Source organism: Symphalangus syndactylus, chromosome 21, assembly GCF_028878055.3.
Source record: "Symphalangus syndactylus isolate Jambi chromosome 21, NHGRI_mSymSyn1-v2.1_pri, whole genome shotgun sequence".
Classification (NCBI taxonomy): domain Eukaryota; kingdom Metazoa; phylum Chordata; class Mammalia; order Primates; family Hylobatidae; genus Symphalangus; species Symphalangus syndactylus.
In genome coordinates, this window is record NC_072443.2 from 20,905,391 (window position 1) to 20,927,549 (window position 22,159).

The window sequence follows — 22,159 nt, forward strand, 5'->3', positions numbered from 1 at the left end:
GAAGTCTGTTTATGAACCTCCATTATTAATCCCTATCTTTCTAGCCAATCAGAGCAGTATTATTGCATAAAATTCAATTTTTTAAAGCACTGATATAGAATTAGAAATCTTAGTCATACAATATGTAAATGCAAGCCGAATTGACTGAATATGTTTTATTATAAAGTGATGAATATATTTAACACTATGGTTATTATTCAGAATCCAAGTAAATATGACAGGTCCAAATAACTACAAAAATAATTGGATACAATCCACTTACAGTTAAGCCATTGAATGATTAATTCATTCTGAAAATGGATATTCAAGGTGTCATTTTATTTCATAACAATAACAACAATAATAATAATGTGACTCTGAGGTAGAGATATATACTACTATGGGCAGAATTATGTTCCTCCCAAATTCATAGGCTGAAGCTCTAATCCCCAGTACCTCAGAATATGATTGTATTTGGAGATGGAGACTTTAGGGAGGTAATTAGTTAAAGTGAGGTCATTAGGGTGAGGTTTAATAAAATATGATTGGTGTCTTTATAAGAAGAGTAAATTTGGACACAGAGAAGATGACATGAGGACACAGAAGATGGTTATTTACAAGTGAAAGACAGAGGTTTAGGACGAAATCAACACTGCCAACATCTTGATCTCATTTTAGCCTCCAGAATTGTGAGAAAATAAATTTATATTGTTTCAGGCACTCAGTGTGTAATACTTTGTTATGGCAACTCTAGAAAACAAATACAGTAGTCCCAGAAATCCTCTCTCAGGAGGTAATATTTTAGTCAAAAGCAGTAAAGTTCAATGGCTTTGTAACGGTACAAATAGAGACTGTTATAGCTGAATTAATTTGAGCAGAAGAGTAGAAGGAAATTAGATCGAGAATATAGGCTGAGGACAAATAACATTAGTGCCTACAAGTCACTTTCCCAGGGTCAATGATAAAATGAATGAACATTTATTATTCATAATTTCCTATCTCCTTTTGCAGAGCACTAATCTGAAAAACAAAATTTAACAACTGAAAACTAACATTCCAGAATTTCTAGGCTCTGAAATCTAATTACAACCAGTGCAGTAGAGATTGAAGTCCCAGTCATTGTTGGTTAGAATTTGATCAAGTAGTCAATTTGACACAGTTGCCCCATCTTTAAGCATTTTCTCCAAGAATGAAGACACAAATACTGAAGGATACAAGCACAGTGACATTTGTTATACCACTAGTTACAGGAAAGAAAAGTTGAAAAATATTGACCAAAAATAAAACACATTATAATACAAAATTTACAAGACCATATACAAGCTAACTATCTAACAGAAAGAACACCCACTGAGAAATAATTTTTTTCTTTCTCCTCAGAGTATAATATTTAAATTCTGCTGTATATGATATATTATAAATTGGAATGTGATCCTTTATAGCTTTCAAACTTTTTTCTACATAATTTTATATTTTGATGACAACAACACTGAGAAATAGATATTATCTCTGTTGTAAAAACAACAAAATACAGTAAAATTGAGAATGGTAAAATATGTGATTTCAAAACTAGTGAGGAGCTTTTAAAATCACCAGTTCTCAGGTAGGTTGGAAGATGGAAGGAGGAGTTCTCAGATGATCACGATATGAAGAGTTCACTAACCTCTGTTGAGCAAGAAATAAACAAATAAGCGACTGTTGGATGCAAACATGAAGTTTTGGCTTCTCCATTTATAGCAGTTTTGCCTTCTCTAGTACGAATAGTACGAAGAGAGTTTTATGGTTTAAAATTTAAAACTACACTGCTGATCTGTCCCTTTTGAATGATTGGAACATTCAAAAGTTACAGATAACATCATAATGTAAAGTATTAAATATTCCATTCTAAATGAAAAAGAAATTCTACAAAAATTTGAGATATGAAGCAAGAGATACTTAGAGTGTAATAACTGTAATACTCACATTAGAAAAAAATGAAAGATCTGAAGTTCATAAGCTAAGTATTCAATTCATGAGCAACATAAATCCAAGAAAGAAGGAGGAAAATATAAACATAAAAGCAGAAACAGATGAAATGGAAAGCAAAGAAATAATAGATCTTATCAACAAAATCATATGCTAGTTCCTTGAGAAGACTAATAACTTGAATCTGGAACATTAATAAGGAATCTATTCACATAAATAACACCATGACCACATGATATAGTTTACAATTGATATATATTGGAATTTTTAAGAAATGGATAAATTCTGTCATATGTAAAATGTTGATTAAATATTTTAAAAGACAAAAGATTACAGGTATTTTTACATATCTAGTTTAATGTAATACTAATAATAGAGAAGGGCATTTGTGATGGTTACTCTTATAACTTGAGTGGGCCACAGGTTGCCCAGGTATTTGGTCAAACATTATTCTGGGTGTTTCTGTGAGGATGAGTTTTAAGTAAAATTGATATTTAAATTGGTAGAATGAATAAATCAGATTGCCCAACCTAATATCAGTGGTTCAGTATTGAAAGCAAAGAAAATTGTGGGTCAATTGCTTTTATAAAGATAAACACAAAACCATAAATAAAATAATAGAATACCAGTGATATAAATGCATATATGTTTATGTACACACACACACATGCACACACACCATGATCAGGTGGATTCCTAGGAATGCAAAGAGATCTAATTAATTTTGATACATGAATCATTTAAAGTGATTTTAGTGGTAGTTAAAATAAAAGAATTTGGTAAAATTTAAAGCTCATGCATGAAACACATGCAGAATTATAAGAAAAACTATTTTATTGAACAAAAGCTACTTATCAAAAAATCTGTAGCGAACATGCGTGTGATAAAATAATTATAAAAATATTATCTAAAAGTAAGAGACAAAACAAAATTACCCACTAACATGGATTCTATTCAACAGGATATTTTACTGGAAGTCCTATGTAGCCCAATAAAAGTAGAAAAAGGAATAAATCATACAGAAATAGCTAATGAATTATTTTAAATTTTTTCATAATTTTCTACAATTATTGTCAATACTGAAAACTCAGTAGAATCTACAGATAAAATAAAGCTAAATAAACAAAATTAAAATATATAAAATCAATGTAAAAATCAATATTTTAATATTTAGTAAAACTGATTTCAAAATAAAAATTTAAAAAACCAAACTCACAGAAACAGCATCCCAAGTGACATATAGGAATAAGTCAAATTAAATATATTCAAGATCTTTATAGATAAAATTATTTTTCAAAAATAACTAATGCATGTAAAAAAGACCTAATAAATAAATGGAGTGATAAACCAGATTAATATATAGGAAGACTCAATAGCAAAAAGATAATAATATATTTTTTGATGAATTTCAAAAATCTGATAAATACAAATTAGCACAGTAAAGAAACATAAATGGCATAGAGTCCTCTCCTTTATTCACATATTTATTTACTGCTTTAATTATTTTTCTTTCTGGAGGAATGGCATAACCTTTTGAAATGTCTAGGTTAAGGTTTGTTGTGACAAGAATTCTTTAAGTGTGGAGGATCTCTGAAATTATTCAGAAGTTTTTAAAGCATATTTGATAACTAATTGCTTAAACATACATGTGTAGTTTTATTTAAGTTGGATTATGGCAAGGAATGCTCTATTCCAAAGCTAAATATTCACTTAGATAAATGTAGTGAAATTAGTAAAAATGTAGGGCATTATAAGCTGGCACATCTTCCATCATAAAAAGTAACCAAACATATATATTTAATAAAGGAAATTTAGTTTGGCAATCTCTTTATTATTTATTAGCCTATTCAATGTAATGTCTTTTTATTTTAAACTTATAAAGAAATCTAGTGTGATTCCTAGGACTCTATTTACAATGATGGAAATTTTCCGCTTCGATGCCTTATTAACTAGTTGGATATTTTAAGCTTCTATTTCTCTTGCTACTAGCAGCAATTAAGAGTTGTGAATATAATTTATACATCGTTATTAACAGTTATATATATAATCCGCAGGCTCCCTGCGCATCCCACAATGCTCAACTCCAGGATTTCCCTGGCTCACCTGCCTGCCATGGCCAACATGGAAGCAGCCTTTGACAACGCAGTGGAAGAACATGTGATCAAGGAGGAGTACGCCCAGCCTAACTGCACAGTGGCTTCCAGATGTAACCAGACCAAAAGGGAAAGATTTCAGCAGTCATTGACCTGTCCCGGGTACACACACATCAGTTGAACAAAACCACCTCGTGCAGCTTCCTAAGGATGATGCTCAGCTTGACCCATCACACTACAACAGCAAGAAAGGAGAATGTGGAGGTTGAGGTTCAGTTAGTGGAAAAATTGAAATAGAAATCAACACCAAGCTGAAGAAGTAAACAGGGCCTGATATATTTCCCAACACCCTTGTATCATCACAACAAAGACTTCATCAAGTTATGTTCTTGTCTTTGACTATACAAAACATCCTTCTAAACCAGACCCTCTGAAGAGTGCATCCCAGATTTGCATCTCCATGGACATCAGAAGGCAGGCTGTGGGCTTTTAAGGAACCCAAATCTCAGTGGACACTTACTTATTACTTCAGATGACCACACCTTCTGCCTATGGGACATCAGTGCTGTTTCAAATGAAGAAAAAGTGTTGGATGTAAAGACCATCTTTACAGGGCATACAGCAGTATTTGGAGATAGAGATGCTTCCAGTCATCTTTACCATAGTAATCTTCCATTTAGATCTTTACTATGCTAAAGATGCTTCCAGTCATCTGTTCCATGAGTCTCTGTTTGGAAGTATTGTTTGATTAGTATCCCTCTATAATAGATACCACTAGGCATGCTATTAGCCCAACCAGTGGGTATTTTCTAAATATTAATGGGTGGACTTGATTTGGAAAAGCCACAGTCTTACATTGAAATTTTCTTCAGGAATTTTCTAGTAGAAAACCCAGGACTAAAGGAGCTATAGAAAGGGAAATATTATTTGCGATTATTTTTCTTCTTATGCTATATCCCCAAGTTTTTCAGGCTCAAGTTGAGAAGAGTGAGTCAATAACTAGTATTTGTTTTTAAAATTAAATTAATCCTTGATAAGAGTGACTTTTTTTTTTTTTTTTAGAAGTTAGTCCTTGACAACTAGTTTGATGCTGTCTCCATTTTGGGTGACCTGTTTCACCAGCAGGCCTGTTACTGTCCATGACTAACTGTGTAAATGCTTAAAATGGAACAAATCGCTTTTTCCATTGAAAAAACAAAAACCATATATATGTGTATATATGTATTTATGTGAGTGTGTGTGTGTGTGTGTGTGTGTGTGGTGTGTATAACTTATTGAATGTCTGGTTGTTAATGCTGCAGAGGGCCTTCTGTAGTTAAGAAAGTTTCTGAATCATTGTGTACACACTTTGAGAATGTCTGAGAAACATCATCAAAGAAGAACTTTGATGCTTCTGACTTTATGTTGTTTCCAAAACATTTTTTTAAAAATCTCACAGCATTGCAGTATAATTTAGTGTGTTTCTTCCAAAGTTATGACTTCTGAATATTTCAAATTAAATTAGGATGCAAAAAGGTTTTTAAGTCATCTGGCTTATGGTGAGGAAAAAGGAGCCCATTACAGTGCTCCACTTGACACAGCAAACCTTCTGGATCATCAAGCATCCTGCATGAAATACTGCAATTATATTAAAATATAATGATACTCAGTTTCATAAATAAGCTTAGAAAACAAATCCCCAAATCCACAGATACAATAAAAACCACAAACACTTTAGAGCCTGACTTTCTTTATCCTGTGCAAATGCTATTTCCAAGATGTCTTTGGAAATACCTTATTAACTGATGAAAAATTATCTTTTTAGCTCAGAATCCATGGATACAATAATACCACAAAAACTTTAGAACCTGAATTTCTTTATCCTGTGCAATTGTTATTTCTAAGATGCCTCTGAAAAGAATACCTTATTATTAACTGATGATAAATTGTCTTTTCAAATAAGCAAAATGGAAGACTCTGAGGTATTAATAGAAGTATTTAACTCACCTGAGAAATCTAAGTATTCCTCTTTTCTCAGTTAAAGTTTCATACTATTATTTGAACTAAAAGTACAAGTATTTCACTTTTCTTGTGAATGTATAGCTTCTTATTTTACATTAGAGCAAAAATTTTAACATTCTATTGTAAATAGTGATTTCTGTTCAGGGAGCATGTGTCTGAGATACAGGATAGAGGATAGGAGGGACCAAAAGGAATCATTTAACTATTTTTCTATTCATTCAAAATATTAATAGAATTCTTCTGTGTTCTTGTCACTATGATTGCTACATTGGTTTTAGGAAGATATGAAAAAGAGAGTTGGATATGCCTAAATGTGTTTTTTAGTATCACTCACATAGAGCTGGGTACCATCATTAAAAAGCAAAATCTGAATTTTTAATAATTTAGATCTTTACTATGGTCTTCATTGTATAGCAGAGTATGAGTTTACACAGCTGATTACGTATTAAATGTTTCTAAAAATCATTTTTTAATCTTTTCCTCTTCCCAGTATTTCCAATATAGCAACTATTAAAATTGCCGTCTCTCTTCTACTAGTGTAGTTCATGCATCGTGACATTGCTATAAATCCAGGCTTTCCTTCCTCCTGTCTCTTGTCATATACATCCAAACCTGACAAATACTTCTTGTCATGTATAGCTCCTAACCCCACCTCTCCCAAACTTCCCTTTTCTGTCATTCTTCCTTCCGCAACTGCAATCCTTCATCAACCAGAATCACCTCCATTCTCAACTGCTTTGATATTATCTTCACCCTCCTTTTACTTTCAGCCAAGAACTGGCTCTGTCTTATGAATCCCTGGGAAACGTTCAAGTTAAATTATCTTGAAAGAAGGGTCAGACCTGTACCTCATTACTATATCCAAATCATTCTCACTGCCTCCTCCCCAAAACTTAAAATTCTTTTTTCTTATTATTATACTTTAAGTTTTGGGGTACATGTGCAGAACATGCAGTTTTGTTACATAGGTATACACGTCCCATGGTGGTTTGCTGTACCCATCAACCTGGCACCTACATTAGGTATTTCTCCTAATGTAATCCCTCCCCTAGTCCCCCACCCCCAACAGGCCCCCGTGTGTGTGATGTTCCCCTCCCTATGTCCATGTGTTCTCATTGTTTATTTCCCACTTATGAGTGAGAACATGTGGTCTTTGGTTTTCTGTTCTTGTGATAGTTTGCTGAGAATGATGGTTTCCAGCTGCACTCATGTCCCTGCAAAGGACATTAACTCATCCCTTTTTTATGGCTGCATAGTATTCCATGGTGTATATGTGCCACATTTTCTTTATCCAGTCTATCATTGATGGACATTTGGGTTGGTTCCATGTCTTTGCTATTGTGAATAGTGCTGCAATAAACATACATGTGCAGGTGTCTTTATAGTAGAATTATTTATAATCCTTTGGGTATATATCCAGTAATGGAATTGTTGGGACAAATGGTATTTCTAGTTCTAGATCCTTGAGGAATCACCACACTGTCTTCCACAAAGGGTGAACTAATTTACAGTCCCACCAACAGTGTAAAAGAGTTCCTATTTCTCCACATCCTCTCCAGCATCTGTTGTTTCCTGATTTTTTAATGATTGCCATTCTAACCGGCATGAGATGCTATTTCATTGTGGTTTTGATTTGCATTTCTCTAATGACCAGGGATGATAAGCATTTTTTCATATGTCTGTTGGCTGCATAAATGTCTTCTTTTGGGAAGTGTCTGTTCATATACTTTGCACATTTTTTGATGGAGTTGTTTTCTTCTTGTAAATTTGTTTAAGTTTTTTGTAGATTCTGGATATTAGCCCCTTGTCAGATAGATTACAAAAATTTTCTCCCATTCTGTAGGTTGCCTGTTCATTCTGATGATAGATTCTTTTGCTGTACAGAAGCTCTTTAGTTTAATTAGATCTCATTTGTCAATTTTGGCTTCTGTTGCCATTGCTTTTGGTGTTTTAGACATGAAGCCTTTGCCCATGCCTACATCCTGAATGGTATTGCCCAGGTTTTCTTCTAGAATTTTTATGGTCCTATGTCTTCTATTTAAGTCTTTGATCCATCTTGAGTTGATTTTTGTATAAGGTGTAAGTAAGGGGCTCCATTTCAGTTTTCTGCATATGGCTAGCCATTTTTGCCAACAACATTTATTAAATAGGGAACATTTTCCCCATTGCTTATGTCAGGTTTGTCAAAGATCAGATGGTTGTAGAGGTGTGGTGTCATTTCTGAGGCCTCTGTTCTATTCCATTGGTCTATATATCTGTTTTGGTACCAGTACCACACTGTTTTGGTTACTGTAACCTTGTAGTGTAGTTTGAAGTCAGGTAGCATGATGCCTCCAGCTTTGTTCTTCTTGCCCAGGATTGTCTTGGCTATGCAAGCACTTTTTGGTTCCATATGTAGTTTAAAGTAGTTTTTTCCAATTCTGTGAAGAAAGTCAGTGGTAGCTTGATGGGGGTAGCACTGAATCTATAAATTACTTTAGGCAGTATGGCCATTTTCATGATATTGACTCTTCCTATCAGTGAGCATGGAATGTTTTTCGATTTGGTTGTGTTGTCTCATTTCCTTGAGCAATGGTTTGTAGTTATCCTTGAAGAGGTCCTTTATATCCTTTGTAAGTTGTATTCCTAGGTATTTTATTCTTTTAGTAGCAATTGTGAATGGGAGTTCACTCATGATTTGGCTCTCTGTTTGTCTGTTATTGGTGTATAGGAATGCTTCTGATTTTTGCACATTGATTTTGTATCTTGAGACTTTGCTGAAATTACTTATCAGCTTAAGGAGATTTGGGGCTGAGACAATGGGGTTTTGTAATATACAATCACATCATCTGCAAACAGAGACAATTTGACTTCCTCTCTTCCCATTTGAATAACCTTTATTTCTTTCTCTTGCCTGATTGCCCTGGCCAGAACTTCCAACACTATGTTGAATAGGAGCAGTGGGAGAGGGAATCCTTGTCTTATGTCAGTTTTCAAAGGGAATACTTCCAGTTTTTGACCATCCAGTATGATATTGGCTGTGGGTTTGTTATAAATAGCTCTTATTATTTTGAGATATGTTCCATCGATACGATACCCATTTTATTGAGAGGTTTTATCATGAAAGGGTGTTGAATTTTGTTGAAGGCCTTTTCTGCATCTGTTGAGATAATCATGTGGTTTATGTGATGGATTACATTTATTGATTTGTGTATGTTGAACCAGCCTTGCATCCCAGGGATTAAGCCAACTTGATCATGGTGGATAAGCTTTTTGATGTGCTGCTGGATTTGGCTTGCTGTATTTTATTGAGGATTTTCCCATCAATCTTCATCAAGGATATTGGCCTGAAATTTTCTTTTTTTTGTTGTGTCTTTTCCTGGTTTTGGTGTCAGGATGATGCTGGACTCATAAAATGAGTTAGGGAGGATTCACTCTTTTTCTATTGTTTGGAATAATTTCAGAAGGAATCATATCAGCTCCTCTTTTTACCTCTTGTAGAATTCAGCTGTGAATCCATCTGGTCCTGGACTTTGTTTGGTTGGTAGGCTATTAATTACTGCCTCAACTTCAGAACTTGTTATTGATTTATTCAGGGATTTGACTTCTTCCTGGTTTGGACTTAGGTGCATGTATATGTCCAGGAATTTATTCTTTGCTTCTAGATTTTCTGGTTTATTTGCATAGAAGTGCTTATAGTATTCCCTGTTGGTAGTTTGTATTTCTGTGGGATTAGTGATGATATCCCCTATATGGTTTTTTATTGAATCTATTTGATTTTTCTCTCATTCCTTGTTTATTATTCTGGCTAATGGTCTATCTAGTTTGCTGATCTTTTCAAAAGACCAGCTCCTGGATTCATAGATTTTTTGAAGGGTTTTTCGTGTATCTATCCCCATCAGTTTAGCTCTGATCTTAGTTATTTCTTGTCTTCTGCTAGCTTTTGAATTTGTTTGCTGTTGCTTCTCTAGTTCTTCTAATTGTGATGTTACGTGTCAATTTTAGATCTTTCCTGCTTTCTTTTGTGGGCATTTAGTGCAATAAATTTCCCTCTACACACTGCTTTAAATGTGTCCCAGAGGTTCTGGTACATTGTGCCTTCATTCTCATTGGTTTCAAATAACGTCTTTATTTCTGCCTTCATTTCGTTATTTACCCAGTAGTCATTCAGCAGCAGGTTGTTCAGTTTCCATGTATTTGTGTGGTTTTGAGTGAGTTTATTAATCCTGAGTTCTAGCTTGATTGCACTGTGGTCTGAGAGACTGTTTGTTATGATTTTCATTCTTTTGCATTTGCTGAGTAGTGTTTTACTTCCATTTTTGTGGTCAATTTTAGAATAAGTGCGATGAGTTATTGGGGGAACCCTCTCCCAATATTCAGTGTGCGTTCCTTCTATTTTCCATAAGTGTCAGCTGGCTGAGAAATAAAGAGAAAGAGTACAAAGAGAGGAATTTTACAGCTGTGCCTCCGGGGGTGACATCACATATCGGTAGGGCTGTGATGCCCACCCAAGCCACAAAACCAGCAGGCTTTTATTAAGGGTTTCAAAAGGGGAGGGAGTGTACGATTGGGGAGTAGGTCACAAAGATCACATGCTTCAAAGGGCAAAAAGGAGAACAAAGATCACATGCTTCTGAGGAAACAGGACAAAAGGCAAAACAGAACTACTGATAAGGGTCTATGTTCAGCTGTGCACATGTTGTCTTGATAAACATCTTAAATAACAGAAAACAGGGTTAGAGAGCAGAGCACTGGTCTGACCTCAAATTTACCAGGGTGGGGTTTTTACCCCACCCTAATAAGCCTGAGGGTACTGCAGGAGACCAGGGCATATTTCAGTCCTTATCTCAACTGCATAAAACAGACACTCCCAGAGTGGCCATTTATAGGCCTCCCCCCAGGAATGCATTCCTTCCCCAGGGTATTAATTATTAATATTCCTTGCTAGGAAAGGAATTTAGCAATAGCTTCCCTACTTGCAAGTCCATTTATTGGCTCTCTGCAATAAGAAAAATATGGCTCTATTCTGCCAGACCCCAAAGGCAGTCAGACCTTATGGTTGTCTTCCTTTGTTCCCTAAAATCACTGTTACTCTGTTCTTTTTCAAGATGCATTGATTTCATATTGTTCAAAGACAAATGTTTTACGATCAGTTTGTACAGTTAACACAATAGTGGTCCTGAGGTGATGTACATCCTCAGCTTACGAAGATAACAGGATTAAGAGATTAAAGTAAGACAGGCATAAGAAATTATAGGAGTATTATTTGGGAACTGATAAATGTCCATGAAATCTTCACAATTTATGTTCCTCTGCCGTGGCTCCAGCCAGTCCCTCCGTTCAGGGTCCCTGACTTCCTGCAACAATGAGGTGCTGAGAAGAATGTATATTCTGTTGATTTGGGGTGGAGAATTCTGTAGATGTCTATTAGGTCCTCTTGGTCCATAGCTGAGTTCAAGTCCTGAATATCCTTGTTAATTTTCTGTCTCGTTGACCTAATATTGACAGTGTGGTGTTAAAGTCTCCCATTATTATTGTGTGGGTGTCTAAGTCTCTTTGTAGGTCTCTAAGAACTTGCTTTATGTATCTGAGTTCTCCTGTATTGGGCAGATATATATTTAGGATAGTTAGCTCTTCCTGCTGCACTGATCCCTTTACCATTATGTAATGCCCTTTTTAACCTCTTTTGATCTTTGTTGGTAAAGTCTGTTTTATCAGAGATTAGGATTGCAAGTCCTGCTTTTGTTTTTTTTGTTTGTTTGTATGTTTTTTGTTTGTTTTTTTTTTTTACTTTCCATTTGCTTGGTAAATGTTAGCCATTTTGCTTGTGAGATGGGTCTCCTGAATACAGCACACTGATGGGTCTTGACTCTTTATCCAATTTGCCAGTCTGTGTCTTTTATTTGGCCCATTTAGTCCATTTACATTTAAGGTTAATACTGTTATGTATGAATTTGATCCTATCATTATGATCCTAGCTGGTTGTTTTGCCCTTTAGTTGATGCAGTATCTTGATAGTGTTGATGTTCTTTACAATTTGGTATGTTTTTGCAGTGTCTGGTACCAGTTGTTCCTTTTCATGTTTTGTGTTTCCTTCAGGAGCTCTTGTTAGGCAGGGCTGGTGGTGACAAAATCTCTCAGCATTTGCTTGTCTGTAAAGGATTTTATTTCTCCTTTGCTTATGAAGCTTAGCTTGGCTGGATTTAAAATTCCGAGTTGAAAATTCCTTTCTTTAAGAATGTTGAATATTGGCCCCCACTCTCTTCTGGCTTTCAGGGTTTCTGCCAAGAGATCCACTGTTAGTCTGATGGGCTTCCCTTTGTGGGTAACCCGACCTTTCTCTCTGGCTACCCTTAACATTTTTTCCTTCATTTCAATCTTGATGAATCTGACAATTACATGTCTTCAGGTCACTTTTCTTGAGGAGTAACTTTGTGGTGTTCTCTGTATTTCCTGAATTTGAATTTAGACGCCTTGCTAGGTTGGGGAAGTTCTCCTGGATAATATCCTGAAGAGTGTTTTCCAACTTGGTTCCATTCTCCTCATTACTTTCACGTACAGTAATCAAACATAGATTTGGTCTTTTCATATAGTCCCATATTTCTTGGAAGCTTTGTTCATTTGTTTTTATTCTTTTTTCTCTAATCTTGTCTTCTCTCTTTATTCCATGAAGTTGATCTTCAATCACTGATATGCTTTTTTCTGCTTGATCAATTCATCTATTGAAACTTGTGTATGCTTCATAAAGTTCTTGTGCTATGTTTTTCAGCTCCATCAGGTCATATATGTTCTTCTCTACACTGGTTATTCTAGTTAGCAATTCCTTTAACTTTTTTTCAAGGTTCTTAGCTTCCTTGCATTGGGTTCGAACATGCTCCTTTAGCTCAGAGGAGGTTGTTATTACCCACCTTCTGAAGCCTACTTCTGTCAGTTCATCAAATTCATTCTCTGTCTAGTTTTGTTCCCTTGCTGGTGAGGAGTTGTTATTCTTTGGCGGAGAAGAAGCTTTCTGGTTTTTGGAATTTTCAGCCTTTTTGTGCTGGTTTCTCCCCATTTGTGTGGATTTATCTGCCTTTGGTCTTGGATGTTGGTGACCTTCAGATGGGGTCTTTGAGAGGACATGCTATTCCTTTCTGATTATTAGTTTTCCTTCTGACAGTCAGGCCCCTCTGCTACCCGTCTGCTAGAGTTTGCTGGAGGTCCACTCCAGACCCTGTTTGCCTGGGTATCACCGGCAGAGGCTGCAGAACAGCAAAGATTGTTGCCTGTTCTGTCCTCTGGAAGCTTTGTTCCAGAGGGGCACCTGCCAGATGCCAGCCAGAGCTCTCCTGTATGAGGTGTCTTCCAGCCCCTACTGGGAGGTGTCTCCCAGTCAGGACACACAGGGGTCAGGCACCCATTTGAGGAGGCAGTCTGACGCTTAGCAGAGCTCAAACTCTGTGCTGGGAGGTCCGCTGCTCTATTCAGAGCCATCAGACAGGGACATTTTAGTCTGCTGAAGCTGTGCCCACAACTGCCCCTTTCCCCAGGTGCTCTGTCACAGGGAGATGGGGGTTTTATCTGTAAGTCCCTGACTGGCGCTGCTGCCTTTTTTTCAGAGATGCCTTCCCAGAGAAGATAAATCTGGCAGTCTGGCCACAGCAGCCTTGCTGTACTGCAGTGGGCTCTACCCAGTTTGAACTTCCCAGAGACTTTGTTTACACTGCGAATGTAAAACCGCCTACTCAATCCTCAACAATGGTGGATTCCTCTCCCTCCATCAAGCTGGAGAGTCCCAGGTCAATCTCAGACTTCTGCTTGCAGCAAGAATTTCAGGCCAGAGGATCATAGTTTTCTGGGCTCTGTGGGAGTGGGACCTGCCAAGCCAGACCACTTGGCTCCCTGTCTTCAACACCGCTTTCCAGGGGAGTGAATGGTTCTGTCTCGCTGGCATTCCAGGCACCGCTGGGGTATGGAAAAAAAAAAAAAAAACTCCTGCAGCTAGTTCAGTGTCTGCCCAAATGGCCGCTTAGTTTTGCGCTTGAAACCCAGGGCCCTGGTGGGGTAGGCACCGGATGGAATCTCCTGGTTTGTGCATAGTGAAGACCATGGGAAAAACATAGTATCTGTGCCAGAGTTCCTCAGGCTCCGTCCTTCACAGCTTCCCTTGGGTAGGGAAGAAAATTCCCCGACCTCTTGCACTTCCTGGGTGAGACAATGCCCCACCCTGCTTCGGCTCGCCTTCCATGGGCTGCACCCCTGTCCAACCAATCCCAGTGAGATGAGCTGAGTACCTCAGCACCTTAGTTGGACACGCAGAAATCACCTGCTTTCTGCATCGATCTCGCTGGGAGCTGCAGACCGGATCTGTTCCTATTCAGCCATCTTGCCAACAATCTCCCAAAACTTAAATTTCAAATTCAATGTCAAAATGCTTACCTGAGTCATAACATTTAGTTATAATAATATCTACATAGATGACTCTTTCAATACTCTGGCACATTTCCAAGAACATTTAATACTCATAAAAACCCTATGAGGTAAATATTATTAATAACCTATTACAGCAAAATTGCTTGAAAGCACTGCCTCTATTCTGAATTTTCAATTACTCTCCTTCACGTCATTAAATCAATTCCAAGAGATCTTCCTCTCCTGCCATGACATTATGTTGACAAATGTGTGTCTCTAACTAGACCCTTAACTCTCAAATGTAATGACTATGTACAAGTGATTATCTAACACCCTTATGGACATCTAAAGTTCACCACGACTAAAATTCTCACACCCTCCTGCTCTTTGTGTGACATCACGTCTCTAATAAATGGGAAACTTATACATTCGGTTTCTCAGGAAAAAAATCCAGAGGTTATTTTTCACCCATTTCTCCCTCTCAGAGTCTTTACTCAAAGCATCAGCTCATTCTTTTGGTATCATCTTCCGAATAGATACAGATTACAACCAGTTCTTACCATTTCCAACACCACCATCCTACTATACATAAGGCCACCATAAAGTCATCCCCAGTGACACATTTTCAGGAACGCTACATAAGCAATTATTTGCCAGATAAACAGCTTCAAACTGAGACTCCAGGCAGAGCAAAACATGTGGGCACCCTAGATCAAACTACCATCAAATTCTAGCTGTGGGCTTCTAAATGATAATCTATGCTACCCCTGCATTTAGTTAGCAACTAACACTCACAGCGATCACATCTCTGTACAAACTTCATACAATCCAATGGTTCCCCATGTTCACCAGATTTTAATCCAAAATTCCCATAATTACCTAAAGATCCAGGTGAAGGTAGTCACCACTACCTTCCCCACCCCCATTACCTCTTTGGCCTCACCTTCTTTGCTTGTTTTATACGATTGTAGCCATCCTTTCACCTAGCTAATGATAAAACATGCCAGGTCATTGTACTTACTGCTCTGACTGCCTGAAATGCTTTCTCCAGATAGTCCCAGACTTCCTCCATCACTCTTGTACATTCTCTGCACAAATGTTACCTTAATGAAACTACTTAAAATAGCAACTCAACACTCACTATTCCTGTTCTCTGATTTATATTCTCCTTAGCACTTAGAACTATGTGGCATACTACATTATACTTAAATATTTGTTGTCTGTAATACCCACTATTATGTGAATTCTTGCGTTAGCATTTATAAAAATAATAGATTTATAAATTCTTGAAGATTGTCTAGCAAATATTAGAGAGTCAATAAATATTTGTTAAATAATTGAATAGATAAACGAGATTCAGTGAAAATTTGATTCAAGAAAAATGGTAGATATTTCTTCAAATATTTTTGTATTCAATATGTTTGGCATTCACGAAGTCAGATGCATCACTTATAAATGCCCAGATTCTAGCAGGTAATTTCTTCTCAAGGAAGTATAAGTGCAAAACAATTAAAATTCATATTTTTAATTTTATTTAGAAGAAGTTAACTCATTATCATAGTATAGACAAATCTCTATCCAGAATGATTATGAATAATTTCGGTAGATACTGTTTTCAAGGAGGTAGAACATACTTCTTCACTTCTTAAGTGTAGGCTATGCATAGTAACTTCTTTTCAAAGAGCACCAAAAGGAAAAGGGGAAAAAGGTGAGCTTTGCAGTAGGGAAAATTGACCCACATTACCTCAACCAGGTGACCAAGATTAACATCAACAGTAATAGACAATTTTAGAGGAATGTATCCTTAAGATAGCCTAACATAGAAAATGATATCACTTATTTCTGAACTGATACAAAAGTGATGATTAAGTCTAAAAATTCTTCTATATTCTACAGTGTTACATACCTAATCAACGTAAAACTTACAAAAGAAAAAATCAAATAAATATCAAATTATGCTTTCACCAAGCAAGATGAATAAATAATAATCAAACTTATTAATATGTATGTGAAGGTCATTTAGTATTTCCAGCACCACATAGTTGAATAAAAATTAGAGATGAACAGGGCAACTGCTTACTGAAAAGAACTTCAAATTATAAGAAGGACATATTTGAAATTAGGGAGCACATATATTTATTAGAGGGCAGAAAGAGGGAGAAATAGGGAGAAAAAATTATTGTAAAATACATAACCCTGGAAGCTATATAACCCTGGAAAAAATAAATACCGTAAGAGTGAAATAACAGGACAACACAATAAAATTATATAAAATTACTTCACAACAGGAACACAGACAGTGTTTCCAATAGCTATGATTGTTATTGCAATTCTAATTTAGGGTGATTTATTTAAAAGTTCACAACATTTTCAAAGATATAACAAATTATAGAAGGGTGATCATTCTTTACATCTCTCTTCCAGTGCATACTTAAATTTTTAGTAGTCCATACTGGAAAACAGATAGAATGCAATGGTGCTTTCTATGGTTGTATCTACATTAGGAAAAGGTTACTATTATAGTCAAACAAAAGTCATCACTTCTTTTCATAGGAATTGGAATAAACGAGCCCTGAAGAATAGTTTCTGAGTGAACTTTATTGAAGATTAGTTTTCTAGTGATTCTTCCTTATTACCGGATCTCTCTAGTGTTTGCTCTTCTGACAGCTTTCCCTGTCTGAAATTTTGAAGAAAAAACTAATATATTCTCAGTTCAAAACATCATAACTTTCTAACTCTCTCCTGTGGTTAAAACATATTATTCACTTAAGGTCAGCATTATGAACATAATCAAAAATACGAGATCTGGGAAGGACAATGTGAACCAACTATAAAAATACATCAAAGCAAACATACACATGTTCATCTCCTAGTAAATTCAGTTTTTATGATGAGATTACCTCCAGGAATACCAGTATATTTTTCTTCCTTTAAGAAATCACTACTGTTTCCATTATTTGTGGACATCCTATCATTCAATAAAAGCAATCACTAGGTATTTTTGCCTGGGAACAAATCGAATTTTAATGAATCAATGTTTTTGCCATTAACTTCAATAAAGTGGATATTTATACTTTAACAAGAATCATTCCAACAATAAGGTTACAGTGATTCTCTTACAACTCACCAGTATTTTATAGTCACAAAAGTGTAAGCATAATTTAAACACACATTTTGCTAGTTATTATTGATAGATTTTCAAGTAGTATGGAGCATAAGACAATTTCACTGTACAATTATTAATTCAATAAAGTTTAAACTGTATTTCATATGTATTTGCTCTAATTCAAATTATAGCATTCCAGGATAGCAGGGTAAAAATGAGGCTAAATCATGGTAATTATGTTTTCATTTTTACTAATTTAAATTGACATTTAATATGACGAATTTAAAAAGCAAAACATCAATAATAGAAACATTACAATTAAAAGAAATAAGCAACATGCAAATTATTCCACTCAAAGACAAAAACTGAATGTATTGCACTCTGCATACCAACCTTGCTATCACTTTTAAACTCAAAATAACGTTCTGTGGCAAAGAAATTTACTTAAAATTGGCCAAATTACATCTACTCCATCAATGATAGATTCAAACTAACATCTCTCCAAATTAGGATAACTTAGAGAAGTTTGCCAGAATCATCTCCAGAAATCTCCTGGGGTATTGAATTCAGGAGATAATAAACAAACAACATAAATAACAGACAACATAATTACTGATCAAAAAAAAAAAAATCAAGACAAGCCACAGAGCTAGAACAGGGTCTTAGACGTTGCTGAAATTAACCATTTAATTGCTGAATAAAAGGGAAGCCCTCTCACAGAGGGACAACATGGCTTGGAGTCAGTACTGAAATACTTCAATATTTTAACAATTACTGCAATGTTTAATGTTTTGTCAACTTGATTGGATTGAAGCATGCAAAGTGTCATTCCTGGGTGTGTCTGTGAGGGTATTGCCAAAGGAGATTAACATTTGAGTCAGTGGACTGGGAGAGGCAGACTCACCATCAGTCTGGGCGGGCACCATCTAATCAGTTGCCAGCACAGCTAGAATAAAGCAGGCAGAAGTTGGAACGAGTAGACTCACTGAATCTTCCAGCCTCCATCTTTCTCCCATAGTGGATGCTTCTTGCCCTCAAACATCAGACTCTAAATTCTTCAGATTTTGGACTCTTGGACTTACACCAGTGATTTTCCAGGGGCTCTCGGGCCTTCAGTCATAGACTGAAGGCTGCACTGTCATCTTCTCTACTTTTGAGGTTTGGGGACTTGGACTGGCTTTCTTGCTCCTCGGCTTGCAGATGGCCTATTGTGGGACTTCATTTTGTGATCATGTGGGTCAATACTCCTTAAGAAACTCCCCTTCATACATACATCTATCCTATTAGTTCTGTCCCTCTAGAGAACCCTGACTAATACAATTACTAAGGCTGAACAAGTGTATACAACCTGAACGTAAGTTCTGTCTCTAACACACCCTTGCTTTAAGGATGTGACTTCTCCAAACCTGAATCTATCAAATATCTCCCCTCCCAGCAGTCTGTAGTGACAGATGCTAAAGAACATGAGTATTGCAGTTGAAACCTCCCAAGTTGTATCTCTGTAATATTCATGGGGTCTCTGGACAAGGGCTTTTTGAACTGCCCATTTTTAATTTCCTTCAGGACAGCGGTTTGTATTGATTCTTCTTAAATTACTATATATTTTATGTAACTTTATTTAACTCTCCAAAGTTTACATACTTCAATTAAGTATCAATCTTATTTTATCCACTATTACAGGAATTTGTGTCCTGTGTTTTGAATGTGTTCATGCCACTGCATGGATCCTCTAGAATATGGATGACTTACCTGGACTTTGAACACTTTAGGGCTTCTTTCCTACCCCTATTCCCTTCCAAGAGTTTATTGATATCCTTCTTCCTTCTGTCAGGAAATACAGTTAAAGTGGTGAGAGGATAAACACAAACTTCCTGACCATTCCATACTATATTGTGGTAGCAATCTAATGAATTTGAATACTCTTAAGGAAGTACTGTAGGTAAAATAAATAAATAAATAAAATGCAGTTGACTTACTCTGTTAGACAAATAGAGGTAAAAGGCGTTGGTCAAATAAATTTCCCCATGTAACTGAGACTCTTATTCTACTATAATGATCATTTCAAATGATCATTAATGGAGGAATGGTACTCTTGGAGAGATCATATGATATGAAATGACAATAATCATTTCAAAGACATAGCAATAGGAGAAACCACCTTTTGTAGACATCTATAGCTCACTGCCTATCTTCAAGATCTCCTTAAGATACTTCAGAGTGCATTGTGAGAAAAGCTGGGTTTTGTAAGAGTATTTTGTGTTTACCAGGACATAATTCTCACATCTTCATGAATAGCAAAAAGATATTTTTATCACATCCTCTTAAATGTAGTATTTTTCTGGAACTAGGGAACCGCTAGTGACTTCCAACATACTCTTTCCTCCAATGTTTATCTAACCTTTAAATTTATGCCCCTTATCCATAACATTCTTTACTCCTCCAACTGTGAAGCCACAGTCATTGTAGTCCAAATTTGATTTCTATTCTACTTCACGCCCCTGTGTAAAATCACCACTAAATACTCCTGACTTGATGTACTATGGTGATGTTACTGAAAGCTACAAAGGTCAGTTATAATTTGGCTCCTATTTTCTAATAGTCCCTGAAACATTGTTTCCTAACCCAATCTCAAAACTTTGAAGCTAGATACAGGTTTTAAGACAATGCACATGGGCCTGTCTTTTATTCCCTCAGTTTTTATTAGCTTTTCTTAATTAGAGCTTATATGGCTCATTATTCCATGTTTTAACAATCAAAACCATTGGTCCTTTTTACTAAAAACTTCTGTTTTCTTTTTATTCTGAGCTGTATTCCCTACTAATAATTTAATAATTCAAGCTTTTTTTCTCTCCTTTATAAACGTACATGTTATTATTCCTTCCTAATCCTAAAAATGTCTTACTAGTCTCCCCTTTTGCAAGCCTTGCTATTTCAGTTACCTATTGCTGTGTAACAAAGAATTTCATTACTTTACACATTAATTGCTTAAAACAACAATCATTTTATTATGGTTTGTAATATTTGGGGTCCAGGAATTTAAGCATATAGTGACTGGATTATTCCACAGATTTACATGGTATTGACTAGTTAGTTACCTGGTGTATTAAGATGAGCTGGTGTTTGATGGGGATGGCTGAAACACTGATCTCAAATGGGCCTGCGTCCATCCACATGTAGTCTCAGACCCCTTTCAAGTTGTCTCTCTATCTGGGCAGCAGGACTTCTTAGGTGGTGGCTCAGAACTTCAGGAGGAAGTGTTAAGAAGACACAGGAAGTGTGGAAGCTGTCCATCTCTCATGACTTGGGACCAGAAACTGACAGATCATCACTTCCAGCATGTTCAAAGCAGTGTCAAAGGGCTGCCAGCTTAAAGGAAAGGAAATATTCATCCAACCTCTTCACTGGAGTAATATATTAAATCTAGAATCTACCACACAGGTATTGTTTCTGAATGAATACCTACTCAGGTAATATTCAGTGTTTGTAAAATCAAGCCAAATTGGAGCATCAGGAAGCAAGATCGCCAGACCTAGTACTTTCAAAAGTGATGCCTAGTTCTTTCATAAGTTTTTACCACCATCCCCACACCCTAAGTAAAATATTACTGGATTTTTAAGGGCATCATTAATGGTTCATATTTGGCATATCTAAGTCAAGGAGATTCCAGGAAAATTGTGTTGACACATGACAAAATGTAATCGATTTTATAGCAGCAATGTGTTAGAGTGTCTTAAAGAGCATATCTCCTATGAGGGGTATATTCTCAATCCCATTTTTCCATATGTTTATAGACCACATAGAAAGAGACTTGCAGAACTGGTATGGCTTTTTCTAGAGGCCATTCCATAACTTATCAGTGATAGCAACAACCTGGCCCACAAATCCAAGACCTGCTTTTTGATGACTAGGTCTCTCAAAAATAGCCACCAATTGAGGAAGAGTAAGTCACCATCCTTGAAGACCCAAAGGAGGGATATACTCCTCCCACTTTGAAGATGTAAGTAAATATCACTCCCATAGGGGAAAAAGAAAACAAATTTCTTCTTTCCATAAGCTTTCCAATATTTTGTCCTCCTTTCCCCAAAACATCTGCCTGAATGGCTCCCACCTGCATGTATCTGAAGTGAGCAGTAGAAAAGGTTGTTAACCTATTATGCTCATTGACTGTTCTTTTGGCATCTCTTTTCATTGAAAATTAGGCTCTTGTTCATTTCCTTCTGTAAACTTTCTAAAATGAGATAGGCAAAATCCAGAAAACTTTGCCATGTGTCTTTATCTTCCTATCCTTTCCCTTTACTTTCTTTTCATTCCTACAAGTTGTTCCTCAACAGATCATCTGGGCAATTATAGTTCATCCATGGAACTTCTATATGTAACCACAGCTCTTGTGCCAAAGAATATTTCCGGGATTTAACATAATACAGATTTGTTTATCACTTCAAGTATCTTTCCCAATCTGTCACTCAGTGACCCAAACTAAAACAAACTCCCCAAATTTATAGCTCTAGAATTTGAAATAGGTAGATTCCTTGGTTGCTGCAGTGGAGGAAAGGTACTCCTGGAATACCTGTGTGGGCCAGATGTGATATTTTTAACTTCCACTACAGTCCATAGTCTAGAAAGAGTTCATGGCCCTGATTGCTGA

At 36.2% G+C, this 22,159-nt stretch overlaps 1 pseudogene; it reads left to right on the plus strand.

Annotated features, from left to right (window-relative positions):
- Window positions 1-4,004: 4,004 nt before the first annotated feature.
- LOC129471187 (histone-binding protein RBBP4-like) lies at window positions 4,005-15,142 on the plus strand (annotated as a pseudogene).
- The last annotated feature ends 7,017 nt before the right edge of the window (window positions 15,143-22,159 follow it).